General features: G+C 47.5%; 1 pseudogene; it reads right to left on the bottom strand.

Moving 5' to 3' along the window:
• The window catches only part of LOC119522522, a 20,453-nt pseudogene continuing 7,981 nt past the window's right edge, over positions 1-12,472 (bottom strand).

Here is a 12,472-nt window from a genome sequence, read left to right on the forward strand (position 1 = left end):
TCACCTGGTCTGTCTGTCAGAGCTGAGGTCTGTCAGCAGAGGCCCCGAGTGTTTTGGGTCTCGATTTGTCACCATGGGTATTTTGAATTCAGTAGAGCTCCCCGGCTTAGGTTTTTCTTTAGATTCAGGGAGGGATTCTTTTTTTATTGCTTTTCATCCCCAATGATGTAATGGCTTCATAAATTTGCTGGCTTGCAGTATAGGCTTTTTTTCCCAGCAACCTTTGCAATGATTACTGACTGCACTGGATAGCAAACAGTCACTCCTAAAGTGGCCAGTCCCAGAAGACAAGCAATTTTCTTAAATCTAGAACCTTTTCTCACTGAAGCCAAGCTTGTCCATCCTGAAACTGTACTCCAGTTTCTGGAAGAAAATCTTAAGGCGGATCCTTTCAACAGATATGAGCATCTTTTTTCCAAATTGGACTGCATCCGTTATCTCATTTTTCACAAACACATCACCACACTGGCACCAGTCAATATAACGCCCAGTTGTAGTGCGGATAGAAGTGAAGCTCATTTGTAAATGGCCAGGCTGTTCATGAACATATTTAGACTGGAGAGGGGGTGCAGTATACGTGGAGAGCTGCTCTGGTTTTACTAGCTGCTTTTGGGGTTCCTCCTCTTTGGCTGCACATACATTTAGGGATGCACATATCAGATCTGCAGGCACGGTTGTCCAGCTTCTGTGTCCTAATGCTCACCATGTCTGTGGCCCTCTCAGCCCAAGTTTTCATACCGGGGCCAGGCTTCTGAGGCTGCTGGGCATCTGTTTACATCCCCTCCCTGGGGATGCTGTAACAAAGCCCTGCAAACCCGAGTCAGCAGAGATGTATCCTCGCCCACTTCTGGAGACCAGCAGGCCAGAATCAGTGTGTCACCAGGATTGGTTCTTCCAGAAGCTTTGAGCAACCATCCGTCCCGCGCCTCTCTCCTGGCTTCCAGTGGCTACCGGCATTCCTTAACATCCCTTGGCTTGTGGACGCATTGTTCTAGTCTGCGCGTCCCATTGTTACACGGCCTTCTTCCCTCTGTGCCCCGCCCCGGTCTTCTTATAAGGACACCAGCCTGCCCTACTCCAGTGTGACCCCATCTTAGCTAATTCCACCTATAGAGACCCTATTTCCAAATACATTCACACTCTGAGGTTCTGGATGGGTCTGACTTTGGGGCACAGTGTACAACCCAGCATGCTGCTCCCAACGAAGGCCCCAGCCCCAGAGTAGCTCAGGGCAGCATCCGGCCTGCCCTCCCGGGCCTGAGTTCCAGCTGCGATACTGAGCAGGAACAGAAGCAGAGGATGACGTGGTCACAGGGGTCAGTGCATTGGGTGGAGGGGCCCGGCAAGCTGCCTGGAAGGGATGCAGGAGTGACTGCCTTCACCAAGGGCTCTCGGTGGGCCTGGGAGGGACCGGCTGTTCTGCCGGAACCAAAGGGTTGCAAGGAGCTCGCACTAAGGGGGTGCAGGGGAAACACGGCTCCTGACAGAGGACACGACCCCAGGGGCTCTGTGTTCCAGAAAGACATGGCCCCAGAAGCTTGGTGTTCTGGGAGGAGGACACAGTCCCAGGGGCTCAGTGTTCTCCAAGAGGACATGGCCCCAGGGGCTCAGTGTTCCAGGAGGATGTGGCCTCAGGGGCTCGGTGTTCTGCAGGGGGGTTTGGCCAGGTCCTCGGGCTGACTTGGCCAGAGTGCAGCCCCACTGGCCTTGCCACCAGGACTCTGACACCCGGCTCAGCCCCTGTGGTCCCTCTGTTCCTAGCCCGTGTGGAGAGGCAGTTGTCCGGGGCTCTGTTGCTGGGAGCACGCAGGCGTCCCCTTCACCTGCCCATGAGAGCTGTCCAGTCTGGACTTCGGCTCAGTCCCCCAGGGTTGGGATGGCAACGCTCCGGGCTTGCTGGTAGTTATGGGCAAGGAAAGCAGAGGTGCTGCTTGGCAGGGCAAAGCCCCGGATGTACGGGATGGGAACAAACCACCTTAGGGCCAGCTGGCCCAGCCATACCCCTGGGCTCCATTCCCCTCCTTGCCCGTTTCCTCCTATACACAGGGAGGTGGCCCCCCTGAGGCCACACCTCAGGGTCACATTAGGAGGTGGCTCTAGGAGTTCCTCGCGAGTAGGCTGACCAGGCAAGAGGTCACAGGCCCTGAGGAAAGAGCTGGAATCCTCACCCACGGGTCCCTCCTACCCCGGGTCCGCACAGAGCAGACAAGAAAGATCCCGGGGCGGGGGGCAGGATTGGAGGCCAGGACCGCAGCAGCCCCTCTGGAGGAGGAGAGGCAGCAGCAAAAGCTAGGGCCCTGAGCTTGGTGGGGTCCTCCAGGAAGGGCTGGCCTGGGCACTTGCAGGGTGCCAGGGCTCTCTGAGCAGGAGGAACTTTTGTGCAAAGGACAAGGCTGTGACCCCAGCCCTAGGCACCCTTGTCCCCAGCAGCTCAGGGCTGAGAGAGGAGCCAGGCCAGCCCCCTCTGCAGCCTTCCAGGGTGGAATGAGTGGGCCTTGCAGAAGGGCCAGGAGGGACGATGGCCCAAGGCGTGGCCACCGACCTCCTCCTCTGTTCCCAGAACCCTAGCGGGTGAGCAGGTGTCCATCAGAGTCTACTCATGGGGTCCCTGAGATTGCACGGACCCACATGCTCCGGTGTGTCCACAGATGGCTCTTTCTGTTCACTGTCCCTGCTGTGGCCAGGCATACAGGGCTCTGCTGCAGGCTTGGGATGACCCAATGGGCCTTCAATCCTGAGACTAGGTCCCTGAAGACACATCTTCCCTTCGCCCATGCTCACCTCACCCTGGGGAACCTGCTGGCAGGGTGCCACCAAAGTGGGCCTCCTGGAAAGTGGGGAAAATTTCCATGTAGCAGCGGCGACTGGAGCTCCAGACATGGCCGCCATCTCACTGAGTGTGACAGCGTTGAGGTGGGGGAGGAGGGGGCGAGTGCCCTCTTCAATCTCACGAGGATCCAGGGCAGTGACACTGGGCAGAGGCTGAGAGCAGTTGACTGTCCCCTCAGTTCAGGTCCTCGACGCTGGGGCAGAGGCATGAAAGCCCAAGGTGAGGAGAGTCCAGTGTCACAGCTCTGGGTGCCTCCACTGAGGAAGAGGTGTAAGGCCAAGGTGAGGAGAATCAATTCATACCTCAGCTCTGGTGTCTACACTGGGGCTGAAATAGTACGCCCAGGTGACAGCAGTCAACTGTCACTTCAGCTCTAGGTTTCTACAGTGGGGCACAGGCATGAGCCCTCTGGTAGGAGCAGTCATGGGCCCACCCTGGTCTGGGTGCTTACACTGGGGCAGAAGCATGAGGGCTAAGGGGAGGTCTTCCAACTGTCTCCCTCAGTTCTAGGTTTCTTTATGGGACAGATGCATGAGGGCCCAAGGAAGGGCTGTCAGCTGTCACCTCAACTCTGGATGTCTACGATAGTTCAGATGGTTGAGTGCCCAAGTGAGGACTGTCACCTCAACTTTGGGTTTATGCTTTGGGGCATGAGCACTTGGCCTCTGGTGAGGGCGGTTGTATCACTTCAACTTGGGTTTCCATACGGGGACCAAGGCATGTGGGCCTAGGTGACGACTGTCAACGGGCACTCCAACCCTAGGTGCTTCCACAGTGGGAGAGGACATGGTTTACAGATGAGGGCAATCAACCTTCACCTCACATCTGGTTGCCTCCTCTGGTAAGAACCAGGTGGGGATGGTCTGCTGCACCTCCACTCTGAATTTCTACACTGGGGCAAAATCATAACTCCTCTGGTGAGGGCAGTGAACTGTCACCTCATGTCTGCTGTCACGAATGCAGAGGCACGAGATTCCAGGTGAAAAGCAGCCTACCTCAGCTCTGGGTGCCTACCCTGGGGCAGAGAGCTGAGGCCCAAGAAGGGTGGCACTCTGTCACCTCAATTCGGGTTATCCACACTGAGGAAGTGGTGTGAGGGCAGTCAACCCTCACCTCAGCCCTGAGGGCCTGCACTGGAGCAGAGGCACAAGGACCCATGTGGACTGTCAACTGTCACCAAAGCAGTGGGTGCCTACAGGGGGGAAAAGGCCAAGGTGAGGACAATTGTGGTGAGGTGCCTGAGAAAAACACATTCTTAAATCTAATCCTTCCCTGTGAGTGTGAACCCATTGCAGGTAGGACCTATTGGTGAGGTGGCTTCAGTTAGGGTGTGACCCACCTCGGTCAGGATGGGTCTTTATCCTATTACTGGAGTCCTTCATAATCAGAATGAAACTCAGAGAGACAGAGAGAGAGCAGCCAGAAGCTGGACATCGATGGAACCAGGATGAGAAGGGAGAGACCAGGAGATGCCACCATGTGCCTTGTCATGTGAGAAATCAAGGACTGGAATTTGTCAGCAGCCAGCCCCAGAATGCCACGGTCTTTCAGGAGAAGGCTTTGCCTTGATGATGCCTTAATTTGGACCTTTTTCCTAACCTCAGAGCCGTGAGCAAAAAAATTCCCATTGTTTAACCCGACCCATTTCATGGTACTTACTTGAGCAGCCCAGGAAAGGAAACAAGATTTGGGTACTGGAAGAGTGGGTGCTGCTATAGCAATTACCAAAAAAATGTGGAAACTAGGGTTTGGAATTGGGTACTAGATAGAGGCTGGAAGAACTGTGATGTGCTTTATGGATGAGGCCTGAATTGCTTTGAAGAGACTATTGGTAGAAATATAGAAGCTAAATGTACTCCCGATGATGCCTTAGAAGAAAATGAAAAATGTGTTATTCATAAGTGGATGAAAGGAGATCCTTGTTGTGAAGTGGCGGAGAACTTGGCAAAATTGAGTTCTGAAGTCAGATGGAAGGCAGAACTTGAAAGTGATGAACTTGGTTATTTACTAAGGAGATTTCCAGACTAAACGTGGAAAGTGTGGCCTGGTTTCTCCTTGCAGCTTATAGTGAAACGACAGAGGAAATGACAGAGGAAAGGGATGAGCTAACAACTGAACTCCTGGGCACAAAGAAATGAGAAATTGATGGTTCAGAAGATTCTGAGCTTCCAGAAAGCAGGCACTCAGAGAATTGTGTTCCATATGAGGGTTTAACTGAACACAGATCCAGTCAGCCATTTCAGTGCAAGTCAGGATTGGAGGTGTAGCTACCCAGGAAGGATCTGTGGAAAGTCCTACTGTCTGATGGTTTGGACCCCTGTGAACTACATGTAAAACCAAAAGTTTTTTGCATTATTTGTATGAACAGAACCACTGTCAACCTGGAATGAAAGGGACAGAGAAGGGACAAACTGAAGGAAGAATGATTTCAAGGGCAGAACCATGGGAGCCGAGGTTTGCACCAAAGAGACTTCCTCGGGCCAAGAGAGCAGGCTCACCCATGTGAGTGGGAAGGCCGGGTGCGCCCTGGAGCTTGGAGGGGGCAGGCTTTCCACCCCATTGTTCAGGAAGAGTGCTGCCACCCCAATGCTCAGAGATGGTGGGGCCTGTGTCCTAGTGTTCATGGAGAGCTTGACCGCCACCCTGATGTTGGAGAGGGTGGAGCCTCTGCCCCAGCATTCAGGGAGAGCCTGGCTGTCCTCCCAGTGGAACCCTTACCCCAGTGTTTGGGGAGAGCACGGCTGCTGCTGCGCAAGCACTTGATAGGGGTGTAGCTGCCACTCCACCAGGCCCAGAGGACAAAACTCCCATCTATAGATGACCCTCAGACCGTGAAATCTAATGGATCTTTTCCTGCTGGGTTTCAGAATTGTTTGGGACCCATGACACCTGTTTTCCTTCCAATTTCTCCCTTCTGGAATGGAAATGTTTACCTATGCCTGTCCCTCATTGTATATTGGAAGCAGATAACTAGTTCTGTAGGTTTCACAGGTCCACAGGCAGAGGGAATTGTGCCCCAGGACAGACCATGCCCGTAGATGGGGAAAACTCTGGATTTCATCTCATAGCTTCTCTGAGCTCTCTGAGTTTCATCTGTCTTTTATCCTCTCCTAGAGGACTCCAACAAGGGGATTAAGACCCACCCTGAATGGGCTGGGTCACATCTCCATGGAAACAACTTAATCAAAAGGTCCCACCCACAATAAGTCTGTCCCCATAAGAATGGATTAAAAAGAACATAGTCTCTTCTGGGGTACATAACAGCTCCAAACCAGCACACTCAAAAACAGGCAAAGGTTCACAGCAACCAGGTGAAAACTAAATCAAGAAAAAAGCAACTGAGAAAGAGTAGAAATGCTTAGTGTGTTTGTGCTGGCCCTTGCCCACCCCTTTCCCCAACCGGCAGAGGAATTGAAGATGGCAGCCCATGTTCCAGGGTGGGACCCTGGTCCCTAGTTCCAGGGGGAGCAGAGCAGACCTTATCAAAAAGTATTGTGTCTGTGCCTTCTAACCTGTCTGGGGCTACCTGAGGGACAAGGTGCTAGTCTATTCCCCTGAATCAGAACTCACTCAGGGTGGAAAAGTGGTGGGCATTGCTCACAAGCATGTAAGGCAGCTGAAAACCATGGAGGCCAGAAGGCAGTGGGATGATGTATTCAAAGAGAGGAAAGAAAAAATGTAAATCAAGATTCTATATCCAGCAAAACTGAGTGAGAAATTAATAAGACTTGACCAGATAAACAAAAACTGAGAGGCTGTGCTACTAGCAGACCTTCCCTTCAAGAATGCTAAAGGAAGTCCTTCAGACTGAAATGAAAAGACTCTAGAATGTAATTAAAAATCATCATATGAACAAATAAAGAATACTGGTTCTCTTTTTTGGGACTTCGAGGAAGGTGGCAGAGTAGTTGAGGCAGAACGGACTTGTCCTTCCTGAAAGAAACTAGAGAGAGGTTGGATGACACCCGGGACTGCGGTTTTGGGGGTGTGACGGGCCATAGAGAGTCCCCCACAGTACATGGAGGGGGACATGGACAAAATCGCTGGAGAGACGGCGCCTCGAGGGATGTGGTGAGTTTGTTTGGCTAGGTGCGCCTCCCAGGCCAGCAGCAGCAACACAACCTCCGGGCAAGGGGGTGAGCAGCGGCTCTCCTCTCCCGTGCACCCACCTTGGCAGTTAGCTGGGGAGACAATCCTCCACAGCCAGACGGCCAGCAGCTCCCGTGAGGGAACCCAGGAGGCAGCACTGACTCTCCCCCCACAGAAGTTCAGGGGTGCACCAGCAAGACACAGGGGTAGGAGAGGGCACCATACTGATGATCAGGAGCCCTTCCCACATCCCAGAGGCTTGTGGGCACATGGTAAGCAGAGATCAGGGCACATTAGATCTGGAGGGCGCCCTTGAGCAGACTCCCTGGAGAACTGCACAGAGCCCACATTGCAGCCCCAGGACAGGCAGTCCCCAGTGCACACCGAGAACGTCTGCACTGATTGGTTCCCCACCTGAATTGCACTCTGCCCAGTGCTTAGCAGAAGTTCAGGAAGACCGACTTGAGGGCGCCACCTGCTGGTAGGATTGAGAAACTGCACTGCAGAAAGCTGTAGCTCAAGAATGCCACCTCCTGGTAGGTTAAGGAAAGTGCACTTCAGCAAGCTATACCTTAAGAGTGCCACCTGCTGGTAGGTTAAGGAAACTGCACTCCAACAAGCTGTAGCTCAAGGGTGCCACCTGCTGGTAGGTTAGGGAAAGTGCACTTCAGCAAGCTATACCTCAAGAGTGCCACCTGCTGGTAGGTTAAGGAAACTGCACTCCAGCAAGCTGTAGCTCTCCCAAATCATACACAAATACTCAAATAATCCTGCATCTCCCAAAATAACCTTATAAAGACAAGCAAATGCCCTGAAGCCAACAGAAAATCACAAAGCACTTGAAGACTCTAGAAGATATGGATAAGCCAAACAAACACATTAAAAAGCCGCAAGAGTCACAAAATTTAGCACAACTAATTAAAGGAGTACAAACAGATCTCCAATACAACTTCAATGAGACTTCTGAAGACAAAAAGGAAATCAAGAAACTCTAGAAGAGCGTAAAGAAGAATTTGAAAGAATAAATTAAGAAAACAGCAGATCTTACAGAAATAAAAAACAATGTGGATCAAATTAAAAATTTACTAGAGACACACAACAGCAGATTTGAAGAGGCAGAAGAAAGAATAGGGGAACTAGGAGACAGGGTAATTGTTCTAGTTTGCTAATGCTGCAGAATGCAAAACACCAGAGATGGATTGGCTTTTATAAAAAGGGGGTTTATTTGGCTATACAGTTACAGTCTTAAGGCCATAAAGTGTCCAAGGTAACACATCAGTAATTGGGTACCTTCACTGGAGGATGGCCAATGGCATCCGGAAAACCTCTGTTAGCTGGGAAGGCACATGGCTGGTGTCTGCTCCAAAGTTCTGGTTTCAAAATGGCTTTCTCCCAGGACGTTCCTCTCTAGCAAGCTTGCTCCTCTTCAAAACGTCACTCACAGCTGCACTGAGTTCCTTCTCTTTGAGTCAGCTCATTTATATGGCTCCACTGATCAAGGCCCACCCTGAATGGGTGGGGCCACGCCTCCATGGGAATATCTCATCAGAGTCATCACCCACAGCTGGGTGGGGCACATTCCAAGCAAATCTAATCAGCACCAAAACATCTGCCTCACAAGACCACATCAAAGATAATGGCGTTTGGGGGACACAATACATTCAAACTGGCACAGTAATCGAATGCAAAAGCACAAAAGAACAAATGGTTAAAAAATCAAAAAATTTGAAATGGATCTCAGAGAAACAATAGACAATGTTCCAGTTTGCTAATGCTGCCGTTAAGCAAAATACCAGAAATGGATTGACCGTTATAAAGGGGGTTTATTTGGTTACAAAGTTACAGTCTTAAGGCCATAGAGTGTCCAAGGTAACACATCAGCAATCGGGTACCTTCACTGGAGGATGGCCAATGGTGTCCGGAAAACCTCTGTTAGCTGGGAAGGCACACGGCTGGCGTCTGCTTACTCCCAGGTTGTGTTTCAAAATGGAGTTCTCCAAAATGTTGCTCTTGGGGTGTTTTGTCCTCTCTTAGCTGCCGCTGCTCTTCAAAATGTCACTCTCAGTTGCTCTGAAGTCCTTGTCTGTGAACTCCTTTCTACAACTCCAGTGATCCAATTAACACCCACCCTGAATGGGTGGGGTAACATCTCCATGGAAATTATCTAATCAGAGTTATCACCTACAGTTGGGTGGGGCACATCTCCATGGAAACACTCAATCAAAGAATTCCAATCTAATCAACACGAATATGTCTGCCCCCACAAGATTGTATCAAAGATAATGGCATTTTGGAGGACATAATACATCCAAACTGGCACAGACAACATGAAGCAAACAAATATAAAAATCACTGGTGTCCTGAAGGAGAAGAGAAGGGTAAAGGGCTGGGAAAAGTGTTTCAGGACATAGTTAGGGAAAAATTCCCAGCCCATCTAAATGACATAAATATGCAAATCGAAGATGCCCAACGAACTCCAAATAGAATAAATCCAACTAAACCCACTCTGAGACATATACTGATTAGATTGTCAAATGCTGAAGAGAAGGAGAACATTCTGAAAGCAGCAAGAGAGAAGCAACTCACCACATACAAGAGAAACAACATAAGTCTAAGTACTGACTACTCAGCAGGCACCATAGAGGGAAGAAGGCATTGGTATGATACATTTAAGATTCTGAAACAGAAAAAATGCCAGCTTTATCCAGTAACGCTCTCCTTCAAAAGTGAGGGAGAGTTTAAATTTTTCACAGACAAACAAATGCTGAGAGAATTCGTTAACAAGAGACCTACCCTGCAAGAAATACTAAAGGGAGCTCTACTATCCGAGAAAAAAAGAAAGGAGAGAGAGGCCTGGAGAAGGGCACAGAACTGAAGAGTATTAGGAAGGGTAATTCAAAGGAAAAAAAAGAGAGAGAGGGAAAAAATAGAGAACTAAAAACCAAAGGATAAGATGGCTGGTTTAACAACTCCCTTCACAATAATAACTTTAAATGTGAATGGATTAACCTCTCCAATTAAAAGATACAGACTGGTGGAATGAATTAAAAAGTATGATCCAATGATATGCTGTTTACAAGAGAATCATCTTAGACACTGCAACACAAAGAGACTGAAAGTGAAAGGATGGACAAAAATATTCTACCCAAGCTGCAAGCAAAAGACAGCTGGGGTAGCTATCCTAATATCAGACAAAATAAACTTTAAATGCAAAGATGTCATAAGAGACAAAGAAGGACACTATATATTAATAAAAGGGACAATTCACCAAGAAGAAATAACAATCATAAATGTTTATGCACCCAACTATCAAACTACAACCCAGAACCCTTGAATCTTGAAGACAATTGTATAAAAATGCAGCTTATGAGGGGTGACAATGTGATTGGGAAAGCCGTATGGACCACACTCCCCTTTGTCCAGTGTATGGATGGATGAGTAGAAAAATGCAGGCAAAAAAAAAAAAAGGCACCCAGTATTCTTTTTTACTTTAATTGTTCTTTTTCACTTTAATTTTTATTATTATTTTTGTGTGTGTGGTAATGAAAGTATTCAAAAATTAATTTTGGTGATGAATGCACAACTATATAATGGTACTGTGAACAACTGAATGTATGCTTTGTATGACTGCATGGTATGTGAATATATCTCAATAAAACTGAATTTAAAAATGTTTATGCACCCAGTCAAGGAGCTCCAAAATACATGAGACAAACATTGGCTAAAATGAAGGGAGCAATAGACACCTCTACAATAAGAGTGGGAGACTTCAATATACATCTCTCTTCTATAGATAGAACAACTAGACAGAGGACCAACAAGGAAACTGAGAACCTGAACAATATGATAAATGAATTAAGACTTAACAGACATATATACACTGTTACATCCCAAAGTACAAGGATATACATTCTTCTTTAGTGCCCATGGAATGTTCTCCAGATCATAGGCTGAGGCACAAAACAAGTCTTAATAAATTTAGAGAGATTGAAATTATTCAAAACACATTCTCCGACCATAATGGAATGCAACTAGAAATCAATAACCATGGAAGAACCAGATTTTCACAAATATATGGAGGTTTAGCAACACAATCCTAAACAACCAGTGGGTCAAAGAAGAAATTGCAAGAGAAATAGGTAAATATCTAGAGATGAATGAAAATGAGAACACAACATATCAAAACCTATGGGATGAAGCAAAAGCAGTGGTGAGAGGGAAATTTATAGCTCTAAATGAATATATCAAAAAGCAAAAAAGAGCTGAAACCAAAGACCTAACTGAACAACCAAAGAGGCTACAGAATGATCAGCAAACTAACCCTAAAGAAAATAGAAGAAAAGAAATAACAAAGATTAAAGCAGAAATAAATGAGCTGGAGAACAAAAAAATAAAAATAGAATAAATAAAACCAAAAGTTGGTTCTTTGAGAAGATAAACAAGATTGACAGACCCTTAGCTAGCCTGACAAAGTAATAAGAGAGAAGACCCAAATAAACAGAATCAGAAATGAGAAGGGGATAATTACTGCAGAGCCCCAAGAAATTAAAAAAAAAAAATCTTAAGAGGAGTCTACGAACAACTGTATGCCAACAAGCTAGACAATTCAGAGGAAATGGACAATTTTCTGGAAACACATGAACAACCTAGACTGACCGAAGAAGAAATAGAAGACCTCAACAAACCAATCACAAGCAAAGAGATCCAATTAGTCATCAACAATCTACCTACAAATAAAAGCCCAAGGCCAGATGGCTTCACAGGGGAATTTTACCAAACTTTCCAAAAAGAAATGACACCAATCCTGTTCAAACTCTTTTAAAAAATTGAAGAAAAAGGAATACTACCTTTGATGGTTAGGTTCATGTGTCGACTTGGCCAGGTGATGGTGCCCAGGTGTCTGGTCAAGCAAGCACTGGCCTAACCATTACTGCAAGGACACTTGTGGCTGATTAATAAGCCAGAAGGCTGGTTTATTAAATCATCAGTCAATTGGCTGCAGCTGACTGATTACATCAATGAAGGGCGTGTCTTCCACCATGAGAGAATGCAATCAGCTGGATTTAATCCAATCAGTTGAAGACTTTTAAGCAAGACAGATAGAAGATCTTCACTTCTTCTTTGGCTAGCCAACGAAGCATTTCCTGAGGAGTTCATCAGAGTTGCCAGTTCGTTTCCTGAGGAGTTCATCGAACACCTTCAATGGAGTTGTCAGTTTGCTGCCTGCCCTATAGAATTTGGACTTGTGCAGCCCCACAGTTGCATGAGACACTTTTATAAAATCTTTTATTTAGATATCTCTTGTTGATCCTGTTTCCCTACAGAACCCTAACTAATACACTACCTAACTCATTTTATGAAGCTAATATCATTCTGATACCAAAACCAGATGAAGATACTACAAAAGGAAAACTATAGGCCCATCTCCCTAATGAATATAGATGCAAAAATCCTACACAAAATACTTGCAAATTGAATCCAAAGGCATATTAAAAGAATTATACACCATGGCCAAGTGGAGTTCATTCCAGGCATGCAAGGGTGGTTCAACAG

This window comes from Choloepus didactylus, chromosome X (genome assembly GCF_015220235.1).
Source record: "Choloepus didactylus isolate mChoDid1 chromosome X, mChoDid1.pri, whole genome shotgun sequence".
Taxonomy (NCBI): Eukaryota; Metazoa; Chordata; class Mammalia; order Pilosa; family Megalonychidae; genus Choloepus; species Choloepus didactylus.